Below are 11,818 nucleotides of genomic sequence, written 5' to 3'. Positions count from 1 at the left end.
ATGGGTAAGTTGTTTAACTCCTCTGTTCCTCAGTTTGCCCATCTATAAAATGATGATATTTTTTTAAAAGGAGAAGAAAATGCATGTGAATTGTCTGGCCTATAGTATCTGAACAAAAAAAAAATATATATATATAGCAATTATCACCTGAAAGGAAAACGTAATTATGTAGCAAAAGAAACGGGCAGATGAAATGTTCTCATGGCTCAGAGAAGGGGGCAAGAAGACATCAGAAACTGGAGGAGGATGAAGGAAGGCTTCCTGGAGGAGGTAGCGTCAGAGCTGCACCTTGAAAGCTAGGTGTTTCAACAGGCAAAGAAGAGGCAGAAGGATATTCCAGAGAGAGTGCCCAGCGTGAGCAAAGCCCAGAGATGAGAAAGTGTCTGGGTTAAAGGCATCAGTCAGGTGGAGCTGAAGCACAGGGGTTTGATTGTATCTGGGCCTGGGGCCAATTCCAGAGGTCTTACTGCACACTGTGCCAAATGGTGTGTGGTAGCTACCCCCTGCCCCTCAGTTTCACCATCTGTAGAATGAGGCCACTGGAGTCAGTCCCCCTGGGTCCCCCAGCCCCTCCAGCCCTTTCATTCTACAGAGCCCAATCTCCCTGACTCCTAAATGCTTCCACATGTCAACCCAGCCCCAGCTCCATATCTGTGCTTGCACAATGCAGCCGGCCAGCCTGAATCCCAGGCCTCGGATGGCCTCCCTACGGGTCTGAAGCGCACAGCTCTCCCAGGGCCACCCGGGACCTGTGGCCTCCTGCTCCAGCAGAAACACGACACTCGGGGCAGTGGGCGCTGTGGAAACATTAGCCTCCTTTCCCCCTTCAGGCCTCTGGGCCTCGGCAGTGCCTGAGGGCAACGTGGATTTATTTGGGGTCTGCGGGATGCAGAGAATGTTATCATTCTCAGGGAACTCCAAGTCCTGTTCTCAATGCTTATTCTGGCCCCTCTCCTGGGGTGCTGCAGGCGCGATGGGGCCAGGAGGCCTCCCTCCTGCTCCAGTACCACCAAGAACTCCCCGTTCCAAAAGAGGTTTCAGGTTTCAGAGAAATGAAGTAAGAGCCTGAAGGGGCAGCTGTCCATAGCTGCCAGGGCAGAGGACGGAGCAGGGCTGGAGGTTCAAGCTGTGTCCCCCTTCTTGTCCCTTGACCCCTACTCCCGCAGAGGGCAAGCCTTTGCTTTTTCAACCTGGAATCTGGGAATTCTAGCATCTCAGAATCCGATACTCTTAAAATCTTCAAACTAATGGACTCAGGCTATCAGGACCCTAAGATTTGTGGAACCTTAAACTTCCTAATACCCTAAAATTCTAGAAATTCCAAATCGGAATCATTGCATCCAGGAAAGGGGCAGGTTCCAGCATTTCCTAACTATTTGACTTTGGGCAAGTTACTCAGCATCTCTGTGTTTCCATGTCCTCCTATGGAAAATGGGGGAGTAATAGTACCTACTCCCTAGGGTTATTGTGTTGAGTTATGATGTCAACATATCGTATATTAGTATGTATAAAGTACTGAGAACAGTGCCCAGCTCATGGAAGGCACCAGAGAAATGACAGTTATAGTTCTAATACCACACTGCAAGGTGACAGTGGTCCCTGGCCTCCCCGTCTAGAATTTTCCCCCATTCAATACCACCTCTCAAGAGAATGAGGAGGGGACCAGTCTTGGGACCAGAGAGACCCCTTAATGATGGCCCCACCCACCCCACCCCTGGAGAGAGACCCTACTGTGGATAATTTCCATGCAAGAGACAGGTTTCCCATCACCCAGAAATATAACGGGCAGATCTACATCTCCTCGCAGAGCAAGGAACTGTGGCAGGAGGAATCGGTGAAAGGCTCCGGGATGGTTCACAGTTCTCAGGGTTGCCCGCGCTCAGCTGAGGATGCCGTCTTCAGGGGGCTCCGTTAGACTGTAGCATCTGAAATCGCTCGCTTGCACGTCTGGCATTCTGACAGAGATGGCGGGAAAGCTGGACTCAGCTGGGTCCCTTCCAGCTTCAGGGCTGCCCCCTCTCTGAAAGGGTTCTCTACCAAGTTTCTCTTTCAGGGCGCCCAGACCTCTTACATCATAACCCAGGGCTCTCAAAAGGACCTGAGTAGAGTTGCCAGCTTGGGCCAGCATGATAGGCAGAAATCCAAGGTGGTCCCCAAGATTCCCAGCCACTGGCGTACGTGACCGCATAATCCCTTTCCCTTGAGTGTGAGCTGGACCTGAAATATGATAGGTTACACGGGTCGGGTGACCCCGTAAGGCAAAGATGATGGCACAGATCACACCACATAATGCAAGGCTCAAACACAACAGACTGGAGAGAATTCCCCAACTGGCCCCGAAGAGTTGAAGCTGCCACGTTAAGGGAGGGTCATGCCGCTACGACCCGAGCTCAGCCCCTGGGTGCCGAGGGAGACCCCTGGCTGAGAGCCAGAAGGAAAATGGGGACTCGATCTTCCAACCACAAAAAGATGAATGTCGCCAATAGAACTCAGGAGGACCCCGAGCCTCACCTGCGAGCACGGCCCCACCCGACCCCTTGCGGCTGGAACTGGAGAAGCATCAATTGTCCTAGACTGTGTGGTTAAAGGAGACACAGGGCTAGCATGAGTGAGGACCATGCTGGATGAGAGTAGGGAGAGGGACGGTTCATCTCGGGCCAGGCTTGGACACAAACAATTGCAAGTACAGTCAATTCCCTGAGGCCTAGGCCCTGTCTAGTCCCAGAACACACCCTTGTGCCTGGTGACCAGGTTTCTAGAAGGTCAGGCGTACCCCCACAGTAGGTGAACTGTTTTAGTGGAGATGGCTTACAATATCTGACCTTGTCCCCCCTTTGTTGACCTTGCAGCCTATTTCCTGCTACTTCAAAGTCAGCATGGTTGGGAGTGCCTGCGTGGCTCAGCCAGTTGAGTGTCTGACTCTTGGTTTCGGCTCAGGTCATGATCTCATGGTTCATGAGAGCGAGCCCTGCATCAGGCTTCACACTCAGTGGGGAGTCTGCTTGACATTCTCAGACCTCTCTGTCCCCCCCCTTGTGCTTGTGCTCTCTCTTTCTCTCTCTCCCAGATAAATAAATCTTAAAAAAAAAAAAATAAAGTAAGCAAGTTTTAACTAGAAGGATTCATAAGTCATCTATTTTAAACCCTTTATTTATTTATTTATTTGTTTGTTTGAGAGAGAGAAAGAGCACGTGGAGGGTGGGGAGGGGAGGTGCATGATCTCCTAAGCCTGAGATCATGACCTGAGCCAAACTCAAGAGTCTGTTCCTTAATCAACAGAGCCACCCACATACCCCTACACACCTTAATGTGGAGTGAGGGTCTCAAGAGAAGAAGGCATTTTCCCAGGTCCCATAGCAAAGCAGAAAGAAAGTACAATTTCTAATCCATGTGTCCGGACTCCCAGGCGAGGGTCACCTCCATTCAGCTTGTTTCTGTGCTCAATGCACCATTCCCTCCTTTGGGCCCAAGGGAAGGGCACTCGTTTTGCCCAGGCCTGCCACCTCTCCTGGGCCCCACCCTGCCTTGACCGCTTGGGAATTCTAAGACTCACCATTTCTACTCCCCTGGGTCTGAGAGATTAAGAAGGGAACTCGAGATTCTCCAGATACTGAACCCCAACATGCTTCCAGAAGAGGACAGACAGGGCAAGGAGCCTCACTGATTCTGCCCACCCGCGGCCCAGAACTGCAGAGGGCAGGGTGCACACCAGGAGCTGGTTTCCACGCTGTGTCCTGGTGTGTATCTTCCCCTGATCCACCCTGGGGTCCTAGGCATATCACACCCCATGCCTTCTGTTTCCTCCCTGTAAGTGAAGACAGTGTGCCCTGACAGGTGAGAGGGACTAAGTGAATGCCCCCTGAGGATCTCAAAGGAGTTAACTCCTGGGCAGAATTTTTCAGAGTTTGTCTTCCAAGGGTAACTTCAGCTCCTGCTTCCTGGTAAGCCATCCCTGTGCCTGCAGCGAAGGGTCTTAGCCTCCCCTCATTCCAGTCCCCTTGTCCATCTCCTTCCCCTTCTCCAGTGAAAATAGAAAACCAAGGGCCTGGGCCTCCATCCCTAGGAATTCTTGGGAGCTCCTAACACTGCCCAAATGTCACCTCTTCGGGGAAGTCTTCCCAATGTCCTTACCTACAATAGCATCTTCCTTCTCCTCTGTTCTTTTCTCCTGCTCATCCTTTTCACAATGACACTTATCACTCCCAGAAATTACAGTAGGCATTTATTTGTTTACTTGGTGATCATCTGTTTCCTACACTAGGTGATAAGCAAGCATCTGTCTGTCATTTGCCACCATATCTGCAGAGTTACATAATAATGCTCAAAGAGTATTTGTTGAACAAGTGAATGAATTAATGAATGAAAGGAATCCAAACTAAGCACAGCAGCAACCTTCAGTGTTTATCCAGGATCATGTCTGACATACCAGTTTGCAAAGTGAAGAAAATAGTGTGCAAGAGGACAGGTCTGAGCAGCCCATCCCACACTGGTCCCTCTCCCCCCTGGCTCTTGATATACCTAGGACCTAAACCCCTCATTCACCACTGATTAACAAATTGTGGAGACAGCCCCAACATCACTGAAGTCTGGAAATGAGCAAGCAGTGTAGGTGTGAGTCTGGCCTTTCTCCCAAGCTTATCAAGGACATATTCACCTTTTTGTCCACTCCCAGAGTGCCTAACAAATGCCATTTGGGTCATTGTCCCTCAGTAAATTAATGAATGAGTAAACGAGGGAGTGAGTGGGTGAGTGGGGATGGACAAACTATCAGATGGATAGGTGGATGTTAGATAGATGTTGGATGGATGATTGGATGGATGGATGGAGAGATAGAAAAAAGGAAGGAGGGGTCAACATATTGATGGATGGATGGGTGATGAGTGATAGTAAGAGGAATGGACAGATGAAGGAGAGATGGATAGATAGACGAATAATTACCAGATAATTGAGAAAAACGATTGGGTGAATGGGTATGTAAATAGATTTGATTTACTATGTCTCAAAATCTCCAAAAGCACAGCACCAAGGAAGCAAATTTGCTCTGTGTCCCGGCAAGATAGAGTTGGGATCCTTAAAGCTATAGGAAAGCAGTTTTCAACTCATTAGAAGGTAGAAGTTTTTTGTCCTAGAGATGTGCAAATAGAAAATAGGCACCCCTGTCCCCCATCAGGGGACTGAGGTAGGCAAGAATCTAGATCTTGTGCCCTCATTCTCTACCCTGAATCTTGGGGATTTTCTATCTTGATACCTTTTCCTAGGGTGGAGGGCAGAGTCCATGATGACTGAGCTCACACTGTGAGCACGTAACATAGACACACTCCTAACAACAGCCCATGAGGTTGGGACTGCTTTGTCCAGGCTGCCTTATGGGCAAGAATGCTAAAATCCCAGAACCCTAAAACACAGAGACTGACTGTATAGCCTTGAACGAATTGTTACCCTCTCTGATCATCAGTGACATCACCTGTCAAGTGGAGACACCAATGCCTTTCTATAGAGCTGCTGGCAAAGTGAGCAGAAGGAATTACGTAATGTGCCACCTCATGCCGTACTGGGTGCATTGAAAGCTACAGTATTGGCACTGATACTAGTTTTAGCCTTGATGTCAGGATTCAAATCCACATCTGTATTTGTATTCATATTTATTAGAAATGTGATCTTAGGATAACACGTATGACATATCATTGCCATAAACTCATAAATCTAGAACCACAGACTCATGGATCGAAGTATCAAATTATTAGAAACTGTCCATCTCAGAAGTTTAGAACTGTAGAATTACCAAATCTTAGAGCCACCAATGGTTGATTTCATCGACTCCCAGAAACTCCTAGGACCTCTGAGGTCATGAATCCAGCCACCCCAACCAGCCCCTCTCCAATGTCCTTCACCCCAATCTGCAGGCCAAAACACCCTCTGAGCCCACCTTTGGGTGCCTGGCCGGACCCCTTGGCCCTTTACTCCTGTTCTCAGACAACCCAGAATCCCAGGAATTCGCGGCCACCACGAGTGGGGGCCTGCGATTGGGCCTGGGGGATGGTGAAATATGGAAGCTCCCAGAGTTGGGCCTGGTGGGGAAGGCCACATTTTCTGTGTCATGTTCTATTGCACGCCAATCAATTACAGTGCGCCCTATATAAACACATCATGAGGGCTTTGACAGGGGGCCGGGGTGAAGTTGGGTGTCAGGGTAAAACAGGGGATAATAAAATCACTGGAGATTTATTTCTCTAAATTGGAAACTTCATGCTTACACCTGACTAAATCATCAGGCTGAAATCGGAGCCGACTCCCACGGAAAACACATGTAACCTTATCCCATCTTTGTTTAACGGCGACCCATCAAGACGCCTGATGGATTCTGCAGATGCGGCCAGCGTCCTCCTTTGGCTCCTTGAGTTCTGGGGGTCTCAATCAGACCTGTCTTCACTGTGCCCACCCTGCTCTCTGGTTCCTCTTCCAAGACTGGCCAGCCCAGCCTCTCCTACAGATGGGTGTCCATGTGGGTCTCCTGCCCCACCCCACCCCACCCCCGCAGCTTCCCTTTGCTTCCAGACCCAAGAGGACCCCCTTTGAGTACCTAGGATGTACCTAACATCCTCCTTTGGCATGAATCCGCCCCCTCTCGCTGCAGAGGGCCAATGTCGAATAACAGGAGAGGCAGCTGGGACATCAAGAAAAGAGCTCTAGGCTAGGAATTGTCTGCTCTGGCTTCCGAGCATAGTTCTCCGATAAAATCCCTTTTCACTCCGGGTAAAATAACTTTGCTACTTCCTTTTGTCCTGTCTCTTCTCTCATAGAGCTTTGATGAAGATTTGTTGAATTAAGGGATTAACGATGCTTTATAGTTCATAAATTGATGGTATGTATTTGTATATAATTCTGCACGTGAATCATGAAGCCTCTAGGTGGTACCAGGGGACGGTATGAAGCCATCCACCTCCTGTGTTAAGGAATCCCCCCTTGAGTAGGAGTAACCAGCCAACCTTGTTGAGAGGAGGAATTCGGAAGGGAAGTGAATCAGTAAGCCCCCTCTGTGTGCTGGGCACTGCAGTCCTGCAGTTGAACACAAATACTTCAAATGATGCCCACATCCTAGATAAGAGTTACACTCACTCCAAAGAAGACAAATCAGAGATCAGAGGGGTTGCCTAACTGCCCCAAATCACACAGCCAGCATTGATCGGAACGAAGCTGTCCGTCTAGGTTTGTCCGACTCCAAAGTTCATTAAAATGTATGACAAGGGCTCTGTGAAGCCTAAGGGAGGAAAGATGGGCAGTAGGTTTCAGAGCTCAGTGAGGGCCCTCCCCCTCTCCCAGACCCTCCCTTTAAGTCCATAAATTCTTACACACACAAACACACTCACCCCAGTGCGCACCGCAGGTGGTCAGGGGCTGGGAGGAGGAGGGCTGAGGCTCGGAGGGCTGAGGCTCGCAGGGCTTCAGGCTCACACCTCCACCACGGCCCTGCCCTTTGGGTGGAGCAGGGAGGGCTGGGTAGAGCCGGAGGAGCCCTGTGTGTCATTTTCGGCAGCAGTCAGCAGAGAGCCTTGCAAAGTGCAAGATGGCTTTTTTAGCCCAGCATAAGGATCTAGTTAAAAACCAATAAATCAGCAGTGAAATGTGCATAGCAGCCTTCTCCGTAAAATCAACATAGCTTGCTCCTCTGCAGGGAGCCTTCTGACCGCCAGGCTGAAGTGGAGGGATCAGGCAGAGCCCTCCTCTGTCCCACAGGGGCCTTGGGGGAGAAGGGTCCCCACTCCCCCTACCCCAACCCGAGAAGATGAGAGCCAGGCCACCTGGGTCCTGCCTAGGCGGCGCCTACACTTGAGACGTCCCCCTTTCTAGCCGCACAGATCAAGAAACGTGTGAGCGGGACCCAGACTGCCCTCCGCCTCCTCCACCCGGCTCCCCATGACACAGAAAATCGAATTAGGAGATGGATGAGCTGGGGAGTGGATGAGAAGGGGGAGCCTCGGGGCCTCTCCCCAGCACAAAATACAGAAGGCCTTCTGCAGAGCGGGCTCAGGGGCTCGGGACCGCCTGGGGACCTGCGGTCCCGGGAAGACTGGAAGACGTGCTGCTGACCTCCGATGGGATGGGCGCCCCAGGCCTGCCTGTGACCAGACCGGGAGTGGGGATTTAAGGAGGCCCCAGGTCCCCCTCAGGACGGTATTTAATATCTGTAAAACTGCCACTCGGGCGGCCAAGGTAAACAGCGTCCCTGGCAGTTCAAAGGTGAGCGAGTTTAAATGTTTCCCCTTTGCCTGCAAGGAATCCGCGCGGGCCTGCGGCAGGGCGGCCCCGGGGAGGCCCCCCGCGCCGCCGGCCCCAGGCATCTGTGCGCACAGAGGCTGTGTCTCCCACACAAATACTCAAAATTTCTCATTAAAACTTATGACTGTGTCAACAGCGCAGGCCGGACTCCTAATCTGGAAAAGCCATTTCGCCACCCGCCCCACCCCCCGCCGCCTCACGCCGGGGAGCCAGGGCCCGTGCTGTCCCTCTGCTGGCCAAGGCGCTCTGGCAACCGCGGCACTGGGGCCGACGACATGCGACACCTGGCTGGCCGCTCAGGTGAAGCTCGGGCTGGCCAAGCGCTCTCTCCGGCCAGTGGGCCAGCCGTGGCTGGGTTGGGAGTGGGGGAGGGGGGCACTGAACAACACTGTCCAGCTGTACCCCCTGCGGGCAGTCCTGCTCCCTGGGGTGCCTTTCCGCCCCTGCAGGGAAAGACTCAGCTCAGCCCCGCCTGTGCCACCGTGCCCCGGGCAGGTTGTTGGGGGGAGCACCAGAGATGGGAACATAAGGCCCTCCAGGCTTCGTGCCAGGAAGGTGTGGAAGCACCTGCAAGAGGCAGGAAGAGTGAGGAAAGGGGCTCTGAAAAGGAGGAGAGGGTGAACTCCTCTCCCAGTAGGTCTACACATGCAGACCCCAGGGGAAGAGGGAAATCAGAGAGAGACTTGGGAGTGGAGAGAGTCTCCCTGGGCTTCAAATCCCAGTTCTGATACTTGGGAAATTGCCCTTTCCTGCTCTATAAGATGGGGTCAGTAACAGGAAGGTAACATTTGGGCCACCTCCTCCAGTTCCTGCCCGGATGTGAGTGCTCCATACCCAGTAGGTATTCGTGCAGTCAGCCTGTTATTTGTAAGGCCTTGTATGTCCATGAGCAAAACAGCTGGCAATCCAGGGGGAAACAGGCAAAGCAAGTAGAACAGACAGGCTTGAGTGTTATGAAAAGGAATACCGAAGATCCTGAGTGGGTGCTCAAGGAGGGGTCCCAGAAGAAGAGATACATACATTCATGATACATACATACATACATGACTGAAAGATGAGGAGTGGCAAAGGCAGTGGTGGAAGACATTTTAGGAGAAGAAACATCCTGTGCAAAGGCCCTGAGGCAAAAGAAAGCATGCAGTTACTGATAAAGTCCCAGAGACAAAAAAATGAGGCTGAAGGAGAGGGGCTGGAAGAGTGTACATGCTTACAACCTTCAATGAGCACGTCTGGATCTGAGTCTTTGGGGTGTGTGTATGTGCACACATGCACACTTATACCCATGAGTATACGCTTAATGTATGCAGATTCGAATATCCCCCCAAATGCACACCCATATATGGGTACTTTTTGCTCATTTAAAATGTGTACGTCCTTTTGGACGTAAATGAGTGAGCATTTCGATATGAATTTGAGTGTATTCATGGGTGTGTCTATACCTGTGATGGTCCCTTCACGCTTGTGAGTCTGAATGAGGGCTTGCCTATTAGTGTTTGTGCATGCATATGTACCCCTTGATGTCTTTGTGTGTGAATGCACTTGCGCTTACACACATTGTCACAAATACTGATTCCCCGCTTCCTACACCCTGGGCTGGGGTGGGTGCAGAGCATACCTTGCCTTCCACTGACAGCAGACATTCCCAGAGACAGGCCATGCCTGCCACTGGCACCCATCGGCCTGATATACCCACTTCCTTTTGAGGCCATAGACATTCTGTTTGCTCCACCCCAGGGAAACAAGAAAAACAAAGCATGTCCAGAATTTTCTCCAGAAAGCTACAATCCAGGCACCCACCCCACCATCCTACCTAAGTCAAGGTCTGTAGAGACCCTGCTGAGTGAAGAGGAGGGAGTGGGTGTGGGTAACTGCTGGGAGTTTGGGAAGCTGCGGCCCAGCCCAGCCGCTCAGCTGATGCACCGTGTGACCTGGGGTAAGTTGACTTGCCTCTCTGAGCTGCTGAAAATGAACACCATGTTCCTAATTCATCCTTGGCTGAAATAGAACACAAACAGGAATGTGGCAGATGATGACCACCCCTCCAAATTTCTCACTGGACTGAGTTAGCTGCCTAAGTAAATAAATAATTAAAAAAAAAAAAAAAACAATCCTCAGAAAAGCCCCATGAAGTCCTAAAGGTCCAGTGTACATGTTGCTTCCAAAGGAACAAGATTTTGCCTTTGTCATCTCTGTATAGTATTCTCTTCCTAGAACAGTACTCAGCACATAGTGGGTACTCAATAAAATATTTGTTGAGGGGCATCTGGGTGGTTCAGATGGTTAAGTGTATGCCTTCGGCCCAGGTCATGATCCCAGGATCCTGGGATGGAGCCCCACATCAGGATCCCTGGGGAGCCTGCTTTTCCCTCCCTCAGCCCCCTTGCTTGTGTGCTCTTTCTCTCTCTGCGTGTCAAATAAATAAATAAAATTTTAAATAAATAAATATTTGTTAAATTGATAAATTTGTTCATTGAGCTATTTATTCATTCACTCACTCAGCAAAGAACTCTGTGCCCTGGTCCTGTGCCAGGCCTTACCTTTCTCCCACCAAAGAAGAAGGAGCTCTCTTGCTTAGGCGTCACAAAAATTCCAGAAAAATTGGGACCACTGTAAGGCTGCTGCCATGAAGCCTCGAAACTGCTAGGAAATCCAGCTGCTTCTCTGCTCCTGCTCTCCACAGTGGCCGTTCAAATCTTTCCCCCCTCTCCTCCGCACCTCCAACCTTGCTCTTGCTCAGCCCGCCCTTTCACAATGACCTTTATGGAGAAATCAAAAGCTTTCAGCCACAACGCCTTAGATGTGCCTCCTTCAAATCTCATCTCCTTCCCTCCTTGGAATGGCAAACTGGCTTCCTCCCTCCCTACCCCCCCACCCCCGGGAAGCCAAGCCCTCCCCTCGGCACCCGTTCCTCCCGACCCCAGGGAGCTCAGCTCACCCACTTTCCCCCTCTCCATCCATTCCTCTATCTCGGCGTCTGTCAGACTGACCACTGTGAACCATTCAAGGGTCACCAATTCAGTCTGGGGCATTGTGACTGGCAGTTCATAAAAGTAAAACAGGAGAGAAACGATTCGGGTGTCACACCCAATAAAGGTGAGTACGTGTGTGTCAAACCAGTAAGTCTTCTGTGTCATGTGTGGAGGCGTCCCGGGTCTGGAAGGAGCCGGGTATCTGACCCTGGGCTGCAGTCGGGAACTTGTGAAGGCCACCTTTCTACTTCTCTTTTGGACCACCTCCTTCTCATCAGCGGTTCAACATCCTGGAGAGTCTCACAAGCAGCCTCTCCCTTAAGCCCACCTTCTCCAATCACAGGCTCCCTGCTGGCCAGCCACCCCCCCCCATCTCTTATTTAAAGAGCTGTCTGCACTCAGCTCCTTCTGCCACCTCCCATTTCTTGGCAAATCAGCGCACCCGTGGAACCAGGGTGAGCCTTGAGCCAGCTGCTAACTCCAGTAAAAGCTTGCCTGTGGGGCTCGCACACGGGGCACTGACCATTCCCTTAAGTCCCACTTGGCTTTCTCTTCTCTGGCTGACCTTCTGC

Source organism: Mustela putorius, unplaced genomic scaffold (assembly GCF_011764305.1).
Source record: "Mustela putorius furo isolate JIRA1106 unplaced genomic scaffold, ASM1176430v1.1 tig00003853_pilon_pilon_pilon, whole genome shotgun sequence".
NCBI classification, from domain to species: domain Eukaryota; kingdom Metazoa; phylum Chordata; class Mammalia; order Carnivora; family Mustelidae; genus Mustela; species Mustela putorius.
Note: the sequence above shows the minus strand (reverse complement) of the source record.